Source organism: Myxine glutinosa, chromosome 6 (assembly GCF_964187855.1).
Source record: "Myxine glutinosa chromosome 6, kmMyxGlut1.1, whole genome shotgun sequence".
Lineage (NCBI taxonomy): Eukaryota > Metazoa > Chordata > Myxini > Myxiniformes > Myxinidae > Myxine > Myxine glutinosa.
The window spans coordinates 151582971-151603359 of NC_136266.1; the positions used below are offsets into that span (position 1 = coordinate 151582971).

At 45.0% G+C, this 20389-nt stretch overlaps 1 protein-coding gene across 1 annotated transcript in view; it reads right to left on the reverse strand.

Annotated features, from left to right (window-relative positions):
* LOC144892679 (uncharacterized) overlaps positions 1-19057 on the reverse strand; it is a 46720-nt gene extending 27663 nt beyond the window's left edge. The window contains exon 1 of the mRNA XM_078780756.1: positions 18810-19057. The gene's annotated coding sequence lies outside the window, so the exon portion shown is untranslated. The remainder of the gene's footprint in view (positions 1-18809) is intronic.
* Between the last annotated feature and the right edge of the window lie 1332 nt (positions 19058-20389).

The following is a 20389-nucleotide window of genomic DNA, read 5'->3' on the forward strand; positions in this document are numbered from 1 at the left end:
TATTTATTTCAAAACTTTTTGTTCCGTTTGAATTCCAGTCTGTTTCTGTTATAGCATTTACCTTGAAATCGTCTTTCTTTTTAGTAGAGTTTGAGATGATAATCGTATCATCCAAATCATAGATACCATCAATTGCTTCCACACTTGTATTTATTTCATCAAAAAAAGTTGTTAAAACTTTTGAAACACCGACCCAAGTATTTGAATTGTTTTTTTACCGTTCTTGTGGAGATAGTTGAGTTTTGCCTTTCTTAATTTCTTTGATTGCTTGTAATTTGTTAGACTCCTTTTGAGCGTCTTTTATGCTCTTTATAGCACCTGCTACATTTCCCACGCAGAAGCGGTTGAACCAATTCGGTCTTTATGTTTAAGAACCAATACCCATTAGAGTATCAATTATCCCATCTCCTTTATTTCTAAATTGATGTCCCAGCTGTCTCTTAGGTTTATAGTATCCTCGACAAAGAAACATACCTCCACCCTTATAATACGGTGAAAGGAACATCCCATCCCCATCTTTCGTAATTATTTTATATTTTCTCAACTCATATTTCCTCACAATAACCATCGTATTTATTTGTTGCACCATCAATCAAATCACAGTGAATCAACACCGAATTTATACCTGACGACATTTGAATTACATTATCACTGTAAAACGTCCCGCTAATTGCAACCTTTTTGAGGAGAAACCCAATAACTCTCAAAATTAATTATCAAAAATGAAATCAACTTTATAATTATTTTTAAGTCTAATTGTTGATTTTGAAGTATATTTTTGAACATGCACAACAACATTTTTTGGTCCATCACCTTGTTCTCTCATAAGGCGAGCAATTTCAAAAGATATTTATTTTGGGGGATTAAACCTGAAGCCAAGTTGATCCCCCACTTCCCCTTACCTTTGACCCCCCGGTAGTTCCACTTTGGGGGGCTGGGTTGGGTCAAACCTCGACCTACTTTAACCCCCGGTAGACCTTCGAGACCCCAATTTTTTTAATGCCGTGAACAAACTTAAGTTCCATCACACAAAATATAATTTTAACCAAGTTTGGTCACAATCTGATCAGCAGTTTCGGAGAAGAAGTTGCAAGTGTTCATGGACGGAATGAAGATGCGCCATCCCATATGCTCCCCGGAAACATATTCCAGGTGAGCTAAAAATTGACTTTGTACCATACATCAAAAATCCATTCATATTAGACAATACAAAACTGCATCAAAAGAGATTATAAAAGTTGAAAGAATTTAAAAAAAAGTAATGGTAGAAGATCAAGATATTTGATGACATGTAAAAAAAGTCACATACCAGACGTGGGTCTTAATCCATCATCCTGAGAGCGGAGGCTGCAGACATCACTGAACCCCAATTCCAGAGACACAAGGAAAAATTTCCAGCTTTACATTTTGGAATCTGATAAAGTTTTGGCAGAAACTGGAAAGTTCCAGAATAACATTATCCAAGTTGACGAAAATATTTCCCAACAGAGAAGACCCTGCAATCTGGATATCTTGCGGCTTTAAAAAAGAATTCATAAATTTACAGAAGTCAGCATACATTGGGATGATGGGATGATTGCCCTTGGGATAAGGAAGAATTGATTAGTTTTTGGTGAAGCTCAGGATATTATTCCGGATCCAGGAATTTTTTGGGGGAATTTTTTTGGGAAAACATTTTTCTGTTTTACTGCATTAAAGCTTTTATTCTTATTCTTAAAGCCAAATTAATGCATACACATGCATTAAATGATGTTTTTCTCCTCTAATTCCGAGATATATCAAAATTAATTCTCTGACAGTTAGGGCTTACTTTCCTTTTCATTTATTGTTTTGGGGAGAGGGGATGTTAAACAAAACGTATTATTCCAACTTGACCCACGGCGGGAGTATGCGCTCTACTGAGTGGCAATGGATTTACGATCTACGAACCGCACTCTTTGTTTATCACGTACAGCCATACTCAAAAAATCTGAATTAGCCGACGTTGGGGCCCAAAAGCATCCGATTAACTGCCGATACGATGCCATCTTACGACGCCATCGTATTGGCGTCTGCTGGGTGAAGGCGAAGCAAGCCGTCCGCTGATTGGACAGGCGAAGGCGAAGCAAGCCGTCCACTGAGTGGACAATCCAGAGCATGCATTTGTGCCGGTGTCGGCGATCGTTGTTCATATACGCACTCTTCATTCTCATCTTTCTTCCTAACTCTTACTCGGACAAGCAAATCCCCCATGCCATCCATAATGGTACACTCTATCCATACACCACATCCTCCCTTCCGTGGATGTTCCACGGGTTTCGGCTAGTCTATATAATAATAGCGTAAGGACTCGACTTTGTTATCCCTTTTACGCCGCACCCAGTGACCCGATACCCATGGCACTAATGGATTTACGATCTATGAACCGCGCTCTTTGTTTATCACGTACAGCCATACTCGAAAAATCTGAATTAGCCGACGTTGGGGCCCAAAAGCATCCGATTAACTGCCGATACGACGCCATCGTATTGGCGTCTGCTGGGTGAAGGCGAAGCAAGCCGTCCACTGATTGGACAGTCGAAGGCGACAGCAAGCCGTCCACTGAGTGGACAATCCTGAGCATGCATTTGTGCCGGTGTCGTCGATCGCGGTGTACGCTAACCTCATCAGGTGGGTTTACCATAATTTCTTCCAACCACGCTCTTTGTTTATCACGTACAGCCATACTCGAAAAATCTGAATTAGTCGACTTTGGGGCCCAAAAGCATCCGATTAACTGCCGATACGATGCCATCGTATTGGCGTCTGCTGGGTGAAGGCGAAGCAAGCCGTCCGCTGATTGGACAGGCGAAGGCGAAAGCAAGCCGTCCACTGAGTGGACAATCCAGAGCATGCATTTGTGCCGGTGTCGTCGATCGCGGTGTATGCTAACCTCATCAGGTGGGTTTACCATAATTTCTTCCAACCGGGCTCTTTGTTTATCACGTGCAGCCATACTCTAAAAATCTGAATTAGTTGACTTTGGGGCCCAAAAGCATCTGATTAACTGCCGAAACGACGCCATCTTATTGGCGTCTGCTGGGTGAAGGCGAAGCAAGCCGTCCGCTGATTGGACAGTCGAAGGCGACAGCAAGCCGTCCATCCAGAGCATGGATTTGTGCCGGCGTCGTCGATCGCGGTGTACGCTAACCTCATCAGGTGGGTTTACCATAATTTCTTCCATATACTGTGATTACAACGAAGTGAAACCGTTCAGCAGCCCATCAGTATCATATAAAGCAATAAATACCAAGGCTTCCGCTTCTGAAAGCTTAAACAAAGTGTACTTCGCCGAGTGACGAAACGTAGGCGTAGGCCTAGGCCCTACCTATCCAGTTGTATTTCCGTTGTGGCCATGATCTCACAAATGGCGTAGGCCATGTGGCGTAGGGTAGGTCATGATCAGCCCCCCCCACCCACCCCCCTCCCCCTTTCGTTTCACCAACTCCTGCATCTGCCACCGTTCATGATTATCAAAGTAGGCTTTACCCTGTTCACGATAAGGTAGAAATCAGTGAGTTGTATACGAAGAGATAAAAGGATGGCATTGACTTTGAGACGGTACGTGATAGTTGGCTGCGGCTGGCTGATGCCACGTTTTTTTTTCTCTAAGTGCCATGGATGCTGATGGACATAATAAAGGTATCGGCTGATCTCTCATCGTAATATTACCCGATGGAAATGAACTGTTTCTTTGTTTGTCATTTCCTGTGCAATAATGTCAAATTGATAAGTCAGACATCCTTTTCTAATGACAGCTGCTCTCCTTTTCAATGGCATCGTCTATTGATATGCATGTTCTTCTTTCATATAATTTTACACATTCACAATCAGTATTTCAATTCTTGCAGACATTGGAAAGGAAATTGACTCACAGGCCAAGTCTCTGGCTCAATCACAGGCCGACGCACAGGCGATGTAATTGTGAGTAGCATTTTTGCACGAACATACTCTGAAGCTAAATGATGAGGTCTTGGACAGAATTCCTGGTCCAAAGACAGTCTACTACAGCACTGATTGCACCATTTCTGATGACAATGAAGAGGCTCAGAGCTATCCAATTGAGTTTCTCAACAGCATAACACCTTCGGGGATGCCGCCGTCTAAGCCTCAAACCAGGGGCTATTATAATGCTTCTCAGGGATCTCGATATTCGTCAAGGTCTTTGCAATGGCTCCAGTGTGGCTCCAGTTCTGGAGCAATGGCTCCAGTTCTACTGCTTTGCAAGGTCTCAGGGATCTCCACCCTCCAAGTCATTAAAACAGCTGTTCACCACCATCTCTTATCTTCCTCCATCCAAAACCTTGATCTTTTCTACCCCCGTTAATTTCACCCCAATTCCACTTTTTTGAAATACCAACTTCTGTCCAGGAAATCCTTGGTGTCCTTGTGTTTTATACTTCTCCCTCCCCCCCCCCACCCCCCCCCCCTTCCCATGCCTCCTCCCCCCAGTCCCTCTCCCTGCTCTCGAATGTTGTGTTTGTGTGCTTCCCCTTCTCTCCCCATCTTGTCTTCCGCTCCCTCTTTTTGGGTATTTTGTTTGTCTGGTTGATTTGTTTGTGAAGTAAATGTTAGCTCTTTCACGAGCCTCGATTCAGTACACAAAAAAAGAAAAAAAAGAAATGGCACTAGACTTCGCCTTCACCACCTTCATTATCACGTACTTGATGCAGAAATACTAACAGGTGCCCACCAGGGACAACGAGCTCTTATACCCCGTATCAGACTCGCCCCATCTGATGCCAGTTTACCCTTCGTTCTACAGCGAACTCAGTTTCCTGTTCGCCTGGCATATTCAATGACCATAAATAAAGCCCAGGGCCAAACATTCCGTAAACTGGGTATGTATTTGCCTGCTCCTGTCTTCTCCCACGGCCAGTTATATGTGGCATGTTCAAGAGCACGGTCATTCAAAGATGTGTATATCAAGGTTGATAATACGAGTACGCAAGGAGTCGTCAGAGGCTTGACTATTACCCCAAACATTGTTTATCCAGAGGTTTTAAAATAATTTCTACCTCTGATACTGCGTTCATTGTATTATATTCCTACTGCTCTGCCTTGACATTGACGCTTCCCAATGCGCCAGTATGGGGCTAATTCCAGTCGATTTACTAATCTGTTCATTTTTTTAAAAGTCTATGGTTCTACTGCTGTTCCTTTCCATTGACACATACCACTGCGCCAGTGTGGCCAGAGTGGTGCTATGCCGATTCCTATTACGAATCCATTCATTTTTCAAAAGTATATCGTAGCGTTGTCATTTAAGTAGATTGCAATAAATACGTTGTTCATATACGCACTCTTCGTTCTCATCATTCTTCCTAACTCCTACTCGGACAAGCAAATCCCCGATGCCATCCATAATGGTACACTCTATCCATACACCACATCCTCCCTTCCGTGGATGTTCCACGGGTTTCGGCTAGTAAAACAATATTAATACTAGCAATATCCCACCTCCCCAAATATTTTTTCCCTGCCGTGTTAACGTGTCAATAGCTTATTGATCAATTGATCAATAGCTTATTGTGCCGTTTTGGTGGGAGTAACGGCCTCTACAGGAAGTAAAAATATTATAAACCACAAACATATTTGGTTATCTTTTTAAATAGTCGATAATGCTGTTTAACACAAAACTGAATTTTTTTTGGAGAAATCCAGATATTAGTCCATGCTGATCACATCGACAATCACACCTGATCGGAGATCTACTGCACTCTATATACCCTCCAGGGGTTAATAACACGACCCTTGCTGCCGCTTCCGTGGAGTTCTTTCAAGGCGTTTTTGTGGCGTTTTCCCAAAGCTCCTTCTCATTGCAAAAGTAATAACACATGATGATCACATAATATTAATGATGTTATGAAACAATATCCCCACTCCTCAAGGGGTTTTGGAGATTGAGATATTGCCTCCCCCCTCCCCACCCCAAAATCCTCACTGAAGCAAATGTTACCATCAGGAATTTAAAATGGTGAGGTATGGTCTGATCCTTTTTATGACCTGATCTAACATGTTAAGATGTGATGCATGTTCTGATCATTTCAAATTATTTATTTTTTTGTGTGGAAAGTGAAGGCTTGTGTAAGAGCTAACACATCAAACACGAATCATGCACGGATCTACCATCTATATGATAATCTCCGTAGGTGATCCTGTCTGTCTGTCTGTCTGTCTGTCCAGGGGATGGCGGTCATCACAGTCGCTAGGATGATTCAAATCTCAGTTTCAGCAAAAGTTGTGAAAATTGGCGACATTAAAGGGAAGAGAGGAGTGAGGAGGATTTGGAAAGAAGTGAGAGAAGAGGAGTAAGGTGAAGAGAGGAGTAAGGAGGAGTTGGAAAGGAGTGAGGGGAGAGGAGTAAAGGGAAGAGAAGAGTGGGGAGGACTTGGAAAAAAGTGAGGGGAGAGGAGTAAAGGGAAGAGAAGAGTGGGGAGGACTTGGAAAGGAGTGTCAGCAGAGGTAAGGGAGCACGAGCAGATTTACACCATGATAATATCATGCTGTCTGATCCTTTTAATGACCTGATCTAACATGTTACAATACCATGCATGGTTTTTCAATAACCTGATCTAACATGTTATAATATCATGCATGTTCTTATCCTTTCAATGACCTGATCGAACATGTTATAATATCATGCACGGTCTGATCCTTTAAATGACCTGATCAAACATGTTACAATATCATGCATGTTCTGATCCTTTCAATGACCTGATCTAACATGTTATAATATAATGCATGCTCTGATCCTTTCAATGACCTGATCTAACATGTTATAATATCATGCACGTTCTGATCCTTTCAATGACCACTGAGTCATATATTCATATAGTCATATATTCGGATTATAACATAACATGTTATAATATCATGCATGGTCTGATCCTTTCAATGACCTGATCAAACATGTTATAATATAATGCATGTTCTGATCCTTTCAATGACCTGATCTAACATGTTATAATATAATGTGTGTTCAAATCCTTTCAATGACCTGATCTGACATGTTATAATATCATGCATGTTCTGATCCTTTCAATGACCTGATCTAACACGTTATAATATCGTGCATGTTCTGATCCTTTCAATGACCTGCTCTAACATGTTATAATATCATGCACGGTCTGATCCTTACAATGACCTGATTTAACATGTTATAATATTATGCACTGTGTGACCCTATTCAATGACACGATCTAACATGTTATAATGCATGTTTTGATCCTTTCAATGACCTGATCGACAATAATAACAACAACAACAACAACAACAACAACAACAGGCATTTTAAGGCCATTTTCCCTGCTGGAGCGGGGGTTAGCCTTGTGGGACACATGTTAATTTCCCTCAATGACCTGATCTAAAATGTTATAATATCATGCATGTTCTGATCCTTTCAACGACCTGATCTGACATGTTATAATACCCCCTGTTTCCACGAGGCTGGTACTCATTTTGCCGACTTCAAAAGGATGACAGGCTGAGTCAACGCACCTGGTATTATTTTAACGAAGTGACCCTAAGATCTAAAGTGAGCCACATTAACCATGAAGCCAACACCAGGATTAGTTTCACAAGTGACGAAGTAGAACTCTCGGTAGCGCACAAACCTCCGCCAGGATAAGCAGGTTACGTTTTGTATCCACTGATAAGATTCGAATCCAGATCCGCCCTAACATAAACCGAATCACCTTGTTCTTGCCACTTACCCATCTGTTACAAAAATAAATAAAAAATCATATAAATCCTTGTTCTAGGGTTAATATTTCGGAAATTATCAATATTTTAAAATGTGAAAACAGCCCATTTTTGGGTCTTTGTTTAACAAGGAGTTAAATGTGAAGACGAGTGGCCCAAATTCAGGTGTTTAGTGTTGCAAAGCGTCATAACTTCCTTAATACCTGAAATATTGAAATAAAACTTTCAGTGAACAAAACCCATGGGATATACATTTTGATGGCTCAATTTATACTTCATAAATCATGCAATTAACATATTGTCAATTAGCGATATCAATTACTTCAATGAATAAGTTAACTTTGTGAGCTCAAAGAAAAGCATCTCCGATGCAGAACTTAGTTCATTGATAAAGTACTGAAGGTAGAAAGCCAATCGATGTTAATTAAATCTTGTTTAACTCGTATTTGATGATGTCAGAGCTTGCAAACCATAACCATGAAAATTTGGTACAATGGACCCCGAGTTCATATGAAATGAAGGAGTTTTGCTGATTAAACTTCAATAAGGACTTCAATTTCATGTTTCCGGACCCTTTTTATATTCGGAAAGATAATATTGACAGATATCGATTACGGATAACCGTCCCTGCCACACAGGCCTCGATCAGTCACCGATCGAGTGGATAAAACAAGCAAATAAAATCCTCATTCATCCAAGTTATCGATGCATCATTTTAATAAAATACCTATGAATAACAATTAAAACTTTTAAACTTCCATTATAATGCCATATTTACGAAAAAAAGCCATTATTATCGTGTTTTTATAACGAAGACTGCACGACGAAAAACGGACTGCAAAAAAAATTAGCCAGAGCCGCCATTACCGGATGTGATGTTTTTTTTTTACCGGATGTGATTGCTTTTTCATTGGCGGATGTATTATTTAATTTTTCATTACCGGATGTGAAGAATCCCTTCTCTGTTATGAAGAATCCCTTCAAATGATCGTTTTTTTGCAAATCTCTTAGTGTGAAACTTACATGTTATAATAACATAAAATGAAAATATTCCGAACAAAAACTTTGTCTCCCGCTCCCTTTATCATGTTTTATGTGTCAGTTTGACTTTTTGTGATCAATGTTAGCTCTTACACGAGCCTCGATCTTGTAAAATGCAAAAAAAAAACTTTTCCTCAGAAGACCCGACCCGATCACGAAGAACTACGTCACAATTACAGTTTAAAGTTTTCAAAATCACCCGGAAGCTTTACGGCGTTATTGACTTCTTCCTGTAAAAGCATTCATCTTCTTCTTCCTCGTAATCACCGATGTCCACCATATGAGAAAGTAGTTGATGGCTCATTGACCAATTGGCGTCAGATAAATAACTGAAGCCATACATCGGCCATTTTACCACTCCTATTCACCGTGAATGAGAGCACACGACTCACAATAGGGATATTGTGGGAGTGAGTTTATTATTTTTATAGGGGTTAGGGTTAGGGTTGAGTCCCTGTAAAAAGAGAGTTGTGTCAACTCAAATTTGGACGCCATTTTGTGTCTAAGTGTGTCGGATTAGATATACATGTACATTCGCGATATGGGGTGATATATTCTAAACCTGCTAAAAAAAAATTTACTACACATATTTAGTCTTATTATTACATACAGGTGATATTTGTTTTGTCAAAAACTCAGCTATTGCCGTGAAAAAGAGCTGTGTGGTGATATTAAAAGTGGTATGGCAATGCATATTACAAGCCAACACTGCATATAAGAGCTAACATTATAAGTAAGACAAACCAATGCTGTCGTTCTCTGAATTTTAATAACTTTTAGAAAGGAGTGTGGGCATATCCAATATTTTTTAAAGGGTGCCGAGAGCAATTCCGGTGTAGGACTTCGAGCCGACATATAGTCTAACACACTTAAAACAAATTCTGTACGTGGTATTGCCATATTTCTGACTTTTTATTATTTTGTTATTTTTTTATTATTTATAATTTTTATTTTATTATTTTTATATATTTTTATATTTATATATTTATATATATTTTTTATATATATTTATATATTTTATATATTTTATAAAATTATATAATATTTTATATATTTTTTATATAATATATTATTATTTTAATAGATATAATAGAAATATAATATATATATATATATAATATATAATATATATAATAATATATATAATATATATAATGTATATATATATTATATATATATATAATAATATATATAATATATATATAATAATATATATAATAATATATTATATATATATATATATATATATATTATATATTATTATATAATTATATATAATATATATATATATATAATTATATTATATATAATTATAATTATAATTATATTATAATTATATTATAATATTATTATATATTATAATATAATATATAATATATAATATATATATAATATAATATATAATATATAATATATATAATATATATTATATATATATATTATATATATTATATTATAATTATATATATATAATTATATATTATATATATATATATTAATATTATATATATATTATTATATTATATATTATATATATATATATATATTATATAATAATAATATATATATTATTATATATATAATAATATATATATAATAATATATATAATATATATAATATATATATATTATAATAATATATATAATATATATAATATAAATAAAATATATTTTATAATATATTATTTTATATAATATATATTTATATTTATATATTTATATTTATATTTATATTTATATATTGTTGCGAATATGGAATTTGGCCTCCATATCCGCTTGTAAATATTCCCCTATTTTCCCCAATACTCCCCAACTATCCCCAATCCCCCATTCCCTAGTCCCATTGTCTGTAAACAACAATCAGTGGAGCCGACCTTCCCCTTTTTCCCCCATTAAATGTCGTGCCCAGGTCCACCGCACCACACGTAGACCACTTTCGGACATCTTGCTAGTTATTCTTAGTCTATGTCAGTTAAGGCCTCGTTTCCATTAATTATGACTCTTCGTTGCACCAGAATGTGATTATATGGCACCAGTAGTGAGTTTAGGACCTTTCCCATACCTCCTCCCATCTTCTTCCCCGTCTACAACAACAGAGGGGCACGGCGCTGCGCGGGGGGGAGTGTGCGTCCTCCCACCGGCTCGGTTAGCCGCCATCGACAATGCGCTCCAGACAACGCGCTCCAGACCATGCGCTCCACGGGGTTACCACAAAGGGGCTCCTTGTCAGCTCCTCGTCAAGGGCGGAGCCGGTAACCCCCCCGCACGCACCCAATGAGAAGCAACGTGCCGATTCCACGAGGTGGAGCTAACGAGCCGAGGGCGTGTCACTCCCCGCCGGATATACGCGGCCCCGCGCCGGATGTGACGTCAGATGCGCCCCCAGCTTGAGACGAAAAGACGCCACCTCGAGCGCTGTGCAACCTTCCGCATCTCTGGACCGGACCGGGTCGATCCTGCCCTGAGCCCAGGTGCACCTGGAGCCATCGACAACCGCTTTCCTGCCATCAACCCCCGTGTGAGTCAGCCTTGTCCCGTTTACCTGTCGTCTGTTGGGGTTAATATAAGGTTGTGTCTAAGTGCCTATCTTCCTTTGCTGTCCCTCTCGTCCCTGTAATCTGACCTTCCGCACGAATATAATCTCCTCCGGAGGTCTTGAGAACCGTATCCCTGGTGTCGTCATTTTAATCCCAGCCGTGTGTCTGTTCCTTCATTGACCTAGCATCGCGCGACTAGTCAACGTTCGGGTATAATATCGAGTATAATCTTGTGCAGACGTGGTCATCCCAAACCCGCTCGGTGAATAACATCCAAGCCACGTCTGTAACAATTGGTGTCGAGGAGTGGAATTCGAACCCGGGACTAAATTTATTAGGCCCAAATTTGTAACAAGTAGAATCGATTCGGAGCGCGTTTCCCGCGCGTTATTAGGCCCAAATTTGTAACAAGTAGAATCGATTCGGAGCGCGTTTCCCGTGCGTTATTAGGCCCAAATTTGTAACAAGTAGAATCGATTCGGAGCGCGTTTCCCGCGCGAAATTATAACGGCGAAATTTGAATTTGTTTTACGAAAAAAAAAAAAAAAAACCGAATTTTGAAAGTCGCGCTATGGCGGATCAAGACAGCTGGGGTCCGGTAAAGGAGAGTGAGGTAGGGTCGATCCAGGACCAAATTGAGGGACAAGAGGAGAGCGAAGCAGTGAGGGCGGCAGGTTCGCAAAATAGCGCCGTCACGCACGAAGTAGCGGGCGCGCAAAATGGCGCCTCGCAAGAGCGCGTGGTAGCCGAGGCCGCTGTATCAACGGGCTTTAACATGCAGCCGATTGACATGCAGGCCCTCATTGCGCAGTTACAGGCAGCTGTACAGATGAGTATGGAGAGCCAAATTGAGCGATTGGGTGAGCGGTTGGGGAACCGGATGGATGCTCAGGGTGAGCAATTGTGGGTAATGAGGGACGAAGCGAGGGGTACCGGTGAGGGATTAGACAAGAAATTAGAGGGGTTAGACAATGGGATAGAAGGGGTGAAACATGGGTTAATGGGGGTAGAAAACAGAATGGCCGCTCAAGAGAATCAGATAGAGGGAGTGAAACATGGGTTAACGGGGGTAGAAAACAGAATGGCCGCTCAAGAGAATCAAATGGAAGGGATGCAAAGAGGGTTAGAGGGGTTAGAAAACACCATGGAAGGCAAATTGAGGGACATGAGGGACCAAGCGGAAAGGGAAGTTAACCAAATGGGGCAGCAGATAGAGGGGGTCAGAATGGGGGTAGAAACCAAACTGGATGCTCACAGGGAGGAAATGGAGCAGATGAGGGTGGCATCTGGGCAGGAGATGCAAGTGATGGGAGAGGAGATCAGGAGAGGAGTGAGTGAGGAGGTCGGAGGAGTGCGCGAGGAGGTGAGGCACTGTAAGGAGCACATGGAGAAGGAGGTGAGAAAGGGGACTGTAAAATTGCAAGGGGGCATAGAGGACCTGACGCAGGAGGTGGAGCAGCTGACGGTGGGACAAACGGAGTTAGTGGAGCAGGTTCAAAGGAACACTGCGGTATTAGGAGGTTTAAAAGCGACACAAAACGACATAAAAAACGACTTGATAGCGACAAAGAGGGAATGTCAGATGGTACGTGAGGGACTGACAACGAGGTTGGACGAGGTGATAGAGGTAATGGAGACGAAGGACCGGCAGGTGAGGACGCACCTGGAAACGGTCAAGGTAGCCTTAGAGGATGAGCTTGAGGAGACGTACCGGGGAATAAAAGAGGTGAAGCACAAATTAGAAGAAGTGGAAGAAGGGATGAGCGAAATTAAGAAGCGACGGAGAGGGGATAAGAAAGAGATAAAAGAGGAGATAAAAGAATTGGTCCAAAGTCTGTGTTTGGATCGTGATGATGTGCTCATTAACCGGATGAGGGATTCGCAGGTGATGGAGGAGAAGCGAAGAGGAAGAGGACCCGGTGTAAGTGGTGACCAATATGGTCGTGCGTATGATGCGCCAGGTGATTTAAGAAGCTTGGGGGTCGAGATGGACCCGGGTGTTCGTGAGAGGCCGTTGGTGAAGTGTGCGACAGGTCTGGTGTGCGAAAAAGGAGGTGTGCGAGAAAGTCCGACTCTGGGGTGTGTGAGGAAAAAGTGCGTGCCAAGGAGTGAGGGTGCTGGCGAGAGTGAGTCGGTCGTAGCGCGTGTGCGAGGGGGCACATGGAAGCGCGGTGTGGTGAGTGTTACAGAGGATGTAACGGGAGAGTGTGCGCGAGAAAGGTGTGTGACGGACAGGTGCATGGGGAAAGAGTGCGCTGTCAAAAGTAAGGAAGAATGCACACCTGTGGTGAGTGTTACAGAGGATGTAACGGGAGAGTGTGCGCGAGAAAGGTGTGTGACGGACAGGTGCATGGGGAAAGAGTGCGCTGTCAAAAGTAAGGAAGAATGCACACCTGTGGTGAGTGTTACAGAGGGTGTAACGGGAGAGTGTGCGCGAGAAAGGTGTGTAACGGACAGGTGCCTGAGGAAAGAGTGCGCTGTCAAGAGTAAGGGTGAGTGCGCTGTCAGGAATGGAGGTGAAAGTAGTGAGAGTGACATGGAGCGTGAGTTAGTTGTGACAGGTGAGCGAGGATGTACACCTGGGATGGAAGGATGCACACCTGGAATGGTAGAGCGTGAGTGGGAATGCACGCTGGAGTTGGTGGTGAGGCACGTGGTTGGGTGTGCGAATGAGAGCACACCTGTGATTGTCACAGAGGAGGTGACCGAGGAGGGGGCGCGAAGAGGTGTTTTGGTGAGGTGTGCGACCAACGAATGTGTGCCAAGGTGTTCGGTGGTCAGGTGTGTGACCAAGGCTGTGAGTGGAATGGGTGTACCTGGGTGTGTAAGGAAAGGTACGAGGAGCATGGGCACGGCTGGATGTGTGAGCAAGGAACGGGCTGCGGGATGTAAGCATGCAGGTGAAGCATCGACGTTAGACGGGGTAGAGTTTAGAACGACTTATAGCCGAATCGGGCCCTCGGTGCGTGCTGGGCCTCGCTTTGAACGGCCGCGTCCGTGCTCCACCAGGCGGAGCGGGCGGCAGGATAGGAAGGGTCGTTATGGCGACCACGTTTTGTTGAGACGGGCCGGCAGGTCGAGATCGGGACATTGGATGGCGACACGCCGAGGTGGTGCGTGGGATCTCGGCCCGGGTAAGCCCCCGTCCCTGCCCCGAATGCCGGACGCATCCAGCCGCTGGCACAAAACAACCAGCATCCATTGCTTGGCTTTACGAAGCCGGGCTTTGGACAGGGATTGGCGCACCGAGAGGTATTAGTGAGTAGACTGGGTGATGAGGTTAGTGTTTTGGACCCAAAATTAGAGAAAAACAAAATTTGATGATTGGCAAGGGATTGGCAGTAGTGATTGGCAGATGATGGGTAGTGATTGGCAAATTTTTGATTTGTTGAAATTTGATGTGCAAAATTGGTAGTGAGACACCCCCGATGTGGTGGGATGGCAAATCCACCATCCTTCCCATGGTGGGGGGCAAAGGAGCAATAGTTTATGGGGTGTATGGCAGTGAAAACTAGCCCGGGTGGGTTAGGATATGGTGTGTAGGGATCTAGCGAGGATTGACATTAGGTGACGTTAAGTTTAGTTAGTGACTGATACCTGTAGTAGGGACGCAGGTAGATTAGTGTGGATGATAATGACGAGGGAGCGCAATAGTTTAAAGGGACGACTGGGAAGCGCAAGTTTCAGAAGGGAGTAGTTAGCTGAGATGATGCCGTGTTTGTGAGAATTGAACAGGTGTGATTGCACAGGTGTGCAACTGGACAGGTGTGTGGAGCAGTGTATGAGTAGTGAGTGTGTGGATCAGCGCGAATGCGCTTGGGGAGAGAAGGGTGCAGGTGGCACCAGGTGTGAGAGCACAGGTGTGCAGGTACAGGTGTGTGGAGAGAGTTGGAGTGAGTGGTACGGAGTGGTGTGCATGGTGCGAAGGTGTGGATGGGGGAAGAGTGGACCCCTTTCACGAGTACCCGGGGCGGGTAGTGTAAGTGTTAGGTAGAGGGTGCAGGTAAATTGTGGTTGGATATTGGCATTTGTGGTGCGGTTGCAGAATGGTATTGTGGATGGGTGCATTAGTGTTGTGGAAATGGCTGGGCGTGTAGCCTGTTAGTGTGTGTAGTTGGTTGGGCACTCCACCACTGTGAGGATGTCGGCCAGGTGAGGCCGCAGGTGGGCTCTGGGAGCCGGTAGTTGTGAGTGGGTGCCTGAGGATCCCGGGTGTGGATCGGGCAGCCCAGTGCCAGAGTGGGCACGGAGTGGGGAGAGCGCCAGAGGGCCTTCCCCAGGTAGATAGGTTAGGGTAAGGAACAGGTAAGCTCGGAGGCAACTACAGTGGTGGAGGTGTGCAGGTGGGTAGACCCGCTGGGAGAGGTACACGCCACAGCCCAGAAATTGTGCGAGGGCACCGGGAGATGAATCGGGGGAGTGAGACCCCAAATTGAAGAGCACCACAGTTTGGCCAATGGGAATTGGTTTTTAGAACCCATAGTGTAAGAGGGCCAATGGTTTGGCCGGAGAAAGACCCCGGGTAGTGTAAAGTTGTTAAAGTCATTTAGGAGATAGTTAGGATTGATGAACCTGTCGCACCATACGCAGCCACTTACCTGAGGTGATGATGATGACTCCACACCTGTGTTTTCTTGGTTTGTAGCAGGAAATGAGATTGCTGTGGATTTGTGAGACGCATCACGACGTGGATGAGACATTGGGGTGATTCCATCTCTCCCTCCCTAGGAGGGACTGATGATGAATTGGTAATGGCAAATTTTGATGTTGAGTTGAAAATGGCAAATTTTGATGAGAGTTGAAAATGGCAAATTTGATTGGTTAGGAGGGAGAGAAGACGAATTTGGTTTATGGGAGGAACGGGGAAGACAGTAGGGATGTTTGTTGATTTGTAAAGTAGATGTTTATGGGTAGTGTTGTGTTTTGTGGATGCAGTAAGGGGTAAGGGAGGGGCCATGTAGGTTACCTGGTGGGGGGGGGGGGGGGGGCGTACGATAGGAACGTACCTGTCTCACCTGGTTCCCATGTGCCCCCAGTGTGCATCATCTTGTATTGCGTGCACTTTTGCGCCCTTACCACCTTACTCACTTGTCTTCTTCTTTTGTCTCCCACCTCCGAGGATCTGGCTTTGGGGTAGAGAGAGAGGAGAGAGCGGTGCTGGCTACGCAGTTGTGGGCCTGCACTTTCGCTGCTTGCTGCTTGGATCGATACACCATACGGACCGCGATGTTTGTGGCCACCCACAATGGACCGCAGTTCTTTTGCGGCCAAGCACCACCCGTGGAAGGACCTAAGGGTCAACGTGGCACCTATGCCAAACAGGTGAACCACTTATAGTTGACACCACTGAAGGCCAAAATACAGAAATGGACGCGGTTGGCGCCTTTCTTTATTTTTGAAAAGAAGTAAGAAGGCCAAGTGCACCACACGAAGGCAAGACCAGCGGCAGAACATCGGCCAGCTGCGACACCACACAATGATTTATAAACACTTTATTGGTGCACCGGATGGTGCTCACTGTGTGATGGGGTGGTGCTTGATGCTTGGAAGGGGTGCTCTGCACGTTATTAAAGGCCGTCGGCCACAGAGCACTCGTGGGTTGGTGTATCGATGCTGGCAAGCGTGCTCTCTCTATGCATAACATCTGCATGTGTTCCTCCAAAAACAGGTCCTGGATCGTAGTGTAAATATCAGCGTAGTCTTGTGTAAATAATGCTCCCTACCGGCTGTATGTTTAGTTTGAGAATTCTTTCCGGATTCGGTTATCCTGTGGGTGTGTTTCTGAGAGGAGAAGGGTGCAACGTCGCAGGGGGACATATTTACTCATTTGTGAATATCTGTAAAACTGTCGCACTCAGGGTAGAGTTAATAGTAGAGGGAACTACATTGCGTGCCACACTAAAGTAGGTAAAAATTTATCGGGTCGGGACGCCCCGAGGGTAGAGAAGGGTGCAATGTTGCGAATATGGAATTTGGCCTCCATATCCGCTTGTAAATATTCCCCTATTTTCCCCAATACTCCCCAACTATCCCCAATCCCCCATTCCCTAGTCCCATTGTCTGTAAACAACAATCAGTAGAGCCGACCTTCCCCTTTTTCCCCCATTAAATGTCGTGCCCAGGTCCACCGCACCACACGTAGACCACTTTCGGACATCTTGCTAGTTATTCTTAGTCTATGTCAGTTAAGGCCTCGTTTCCATTAATTATGACTCTTCGTTGCACCAGAATGTGATTATATGGCACCAGTAGTGAGTTTAGGACCTTTCCCATACCTCCTCCCATCTTCTTCCCCGTCTACAACAACAGAGGGGCACGGCGCTGCGCGGGGGGGAGTGTGCGTCCTCCCACCGGCTCGGTTAGCCGCCATCGACAATGCGCTCCAGACAACGCGCTCCAGACCATGCGCTCCACGGGGTTACCACAAAGGGGCTCCTTGTCAGCTCCTCGTCAAGGGCGGAGCCGGTAACCCCCCCGCACGCACCCAATGAGAAGCAACGTGCCGATTCCACGAGGCGGAGCTAACGAGCCGAGGGCGTGTCACTCCCCGCCGGATATACGCGGCCCCGCGCCGGATGTGACGTCAGATGCGCCCCCAGCTTGAGACGAAAAGACGCCACCTCGAGCGCTGTGCAACCTTCCGCATCTCTGGACCGGACCGGGTCGATCCTGCCCTGAGCCCAGGTGCACCTGGAGCCATCGACAACCGCTTTCCTGCCATCAACCCCCGTGTGAGTCAGCCTTGTCCCGTTTACCTGTCGTCTGTTGGGGTTAATATAAGGTTGTGTCTAAGTGCCTATCTTCCTTTGCTGTCCCTCTCGTCCCTGTAATCTGACCTTCCGCACGAATATAATCTCCTCCGGAGGTCTTGAGAACCGTATCCCTGGTGTCGTCATTTTAATCCCAGCCGTGTGTCTGTTCCTTCATTGACCTAGCATCGCGCGACTAGTCAACGTTCGGGTATAATATCGAGTATAATCTTGTGCAGACGTGGTCATCCCAAAACCGCTCGGTGAATAACATCCAAGCCACGTCTGTAACAATATATTTATATATATTTATATATTTATATATATATATATTTCTGACTTTATTATTTTTATTATTATTCTGACATATTTCTTTTCCATATTTCTGACTTTATCACTTGGAAATCTATACATCTTATATTTCCCAGATTGGTTTCAACAACCAAAAGCAGAACCAGTCATTTTGTTTGGCAATAAACAACATTCCCATACCAAGCTGACGTTCACGCACGGTGAAGTTAGACACAAAATGGCGCCACGAAATCACGTGACCAGAAATCTCGGGTCAGCGCATGGCGCAACTCTCTTTATACAGGGACTCTAGGTTAGGGTATTGAAATCAACAATGCTGTGTTTTTTCACGCTCATTAATAACCATAGAATTAGGACCAACAACTTTTTTCAACATAATTAACACACAAAATCAACCACACCGAAGAACCTGCCAATATCCCCAACTTATTGTGAGTAGTGTAATTACCTTTAGTTCAGTTGTTTGATCGTCGACTTGGCAGAAGGATTTCAGTTACACACAACCCCTTATATTGACCTCATAGTAAACGAGAGAACATCAGAACATTTTCCAGCAATGCCGCGCCCTTCGGAGTGCAACTCGCCTCTCACGTCTCACGCCACACCGCCCCGTCAAGTCCCGCCCCGTCCTGTCCCTCCCAGTCCCATCCCGCCTCGTCCTGTGCCGCCTCATCCAGTCCCACCTCGTCCAGTCCCGCCCCATCCTGTCCCGCCTCGTCCCGTCCCGCCCAGCCCCGTCCCGCCCCGCCAAGCCCAGTCCCGTCCCACCTCGTCCCGTCCCGCCTCGTCCAGTCCCGTCCTGCCTCGTCCCGTCCCGCCTCGTCCAGTCCCGCCCCGCCTCGCCTCGCCTCGTCCCGTCCCGCCTCGTCCAGTCCCGCCCAGCCCCTCCCGCCTCGTCCAGTCCCGCCCTGTCCCGTCCCGCCTCGTCCCATCCCGCCTCGTCCAGTCCCGCCTCGTACAGTCCCGCCCCGTCCCGTCCCGCCCAGCCCCATCCCGCCCCGCCAAGCCCAGTCCCGTCCCGCCTCGTCCAGTCCCGCCCCGTCCCATCCCGCCCTGTCCCGTCCTGCCTCGTCTCGTCCCGCCCAGCCCCGTCCCGCCTCGTCCCGTCCCGTCCCGCCCCGTCCAGTCCCGCCTCGTCCCCCCCGTCCCATCCCATCCCGTCCCGTCTCGTCGCGCCCAGCCCCGTCCCGCCCCGCCAAGCCCAGCCCAGTCCCCTCCCACCTCGTCCCGTCCCGCCCCGTCCAGTCCCACCTCGTACCGCCCCGTCCCATCCTGTCTCGTCCCGTCCCGCGCTCTGTCTCGTCCCGTCCCGCCTCATCCCATCCCGCCTCATCCCGTCCCGCCCAGCCCCGTCCCGTCCAGCCCCGCCAAGCCCAGCCTCGTCCCGTCCCGCCCAGCGCTGTCCCGTCCCGTCCCGTCCCGTCCTGTCCCACTCCTCCGATCCGACCATTCTTGGAAACACCAAAACCGAAATTCTGGTATATCCACTTTGCTGCACGAACAGCACAGTTTATTTTTGTTTTCTCCTTTATGACACGAGGAGGAGGAAAGTCTATCAGAATGATGGGTGCACAAAAATAAACACAACACAGAGGATTACAATAAATAGTTGTGGATTTTGTAAGATGGATTATTTGCAATAAATAATAAACAGTCCAAGAAATGAGACCTTCCCTGGGGAGGATTCGAGGTTAGGACAGAAAATAGTCTAAACATTGCATGTTGAATTGAGAGCAATGTTACAATGTTACTTGATCAGCTTGTAATTATATCCAAGTTTGAGGAGAGTTAAGAGGCTGCTTTTTGCTCGGAACTGTCGATCTGAGGGTTTAGATTTGGCGTGGCAGTTGGTGAAGTCATCAGCAAAAAGATAAAGATTTTCCAGAGAGTCAGAAACATCATTGATTAAGATTAGAACGAGAACAACACTCTTCAACGTCATGACGTCGAACAATATGCCTCCGCCCACATTATTACATCATCGTAATACTTGTACCAAGTTTCATTTTACCTGTCATGATTTTACCA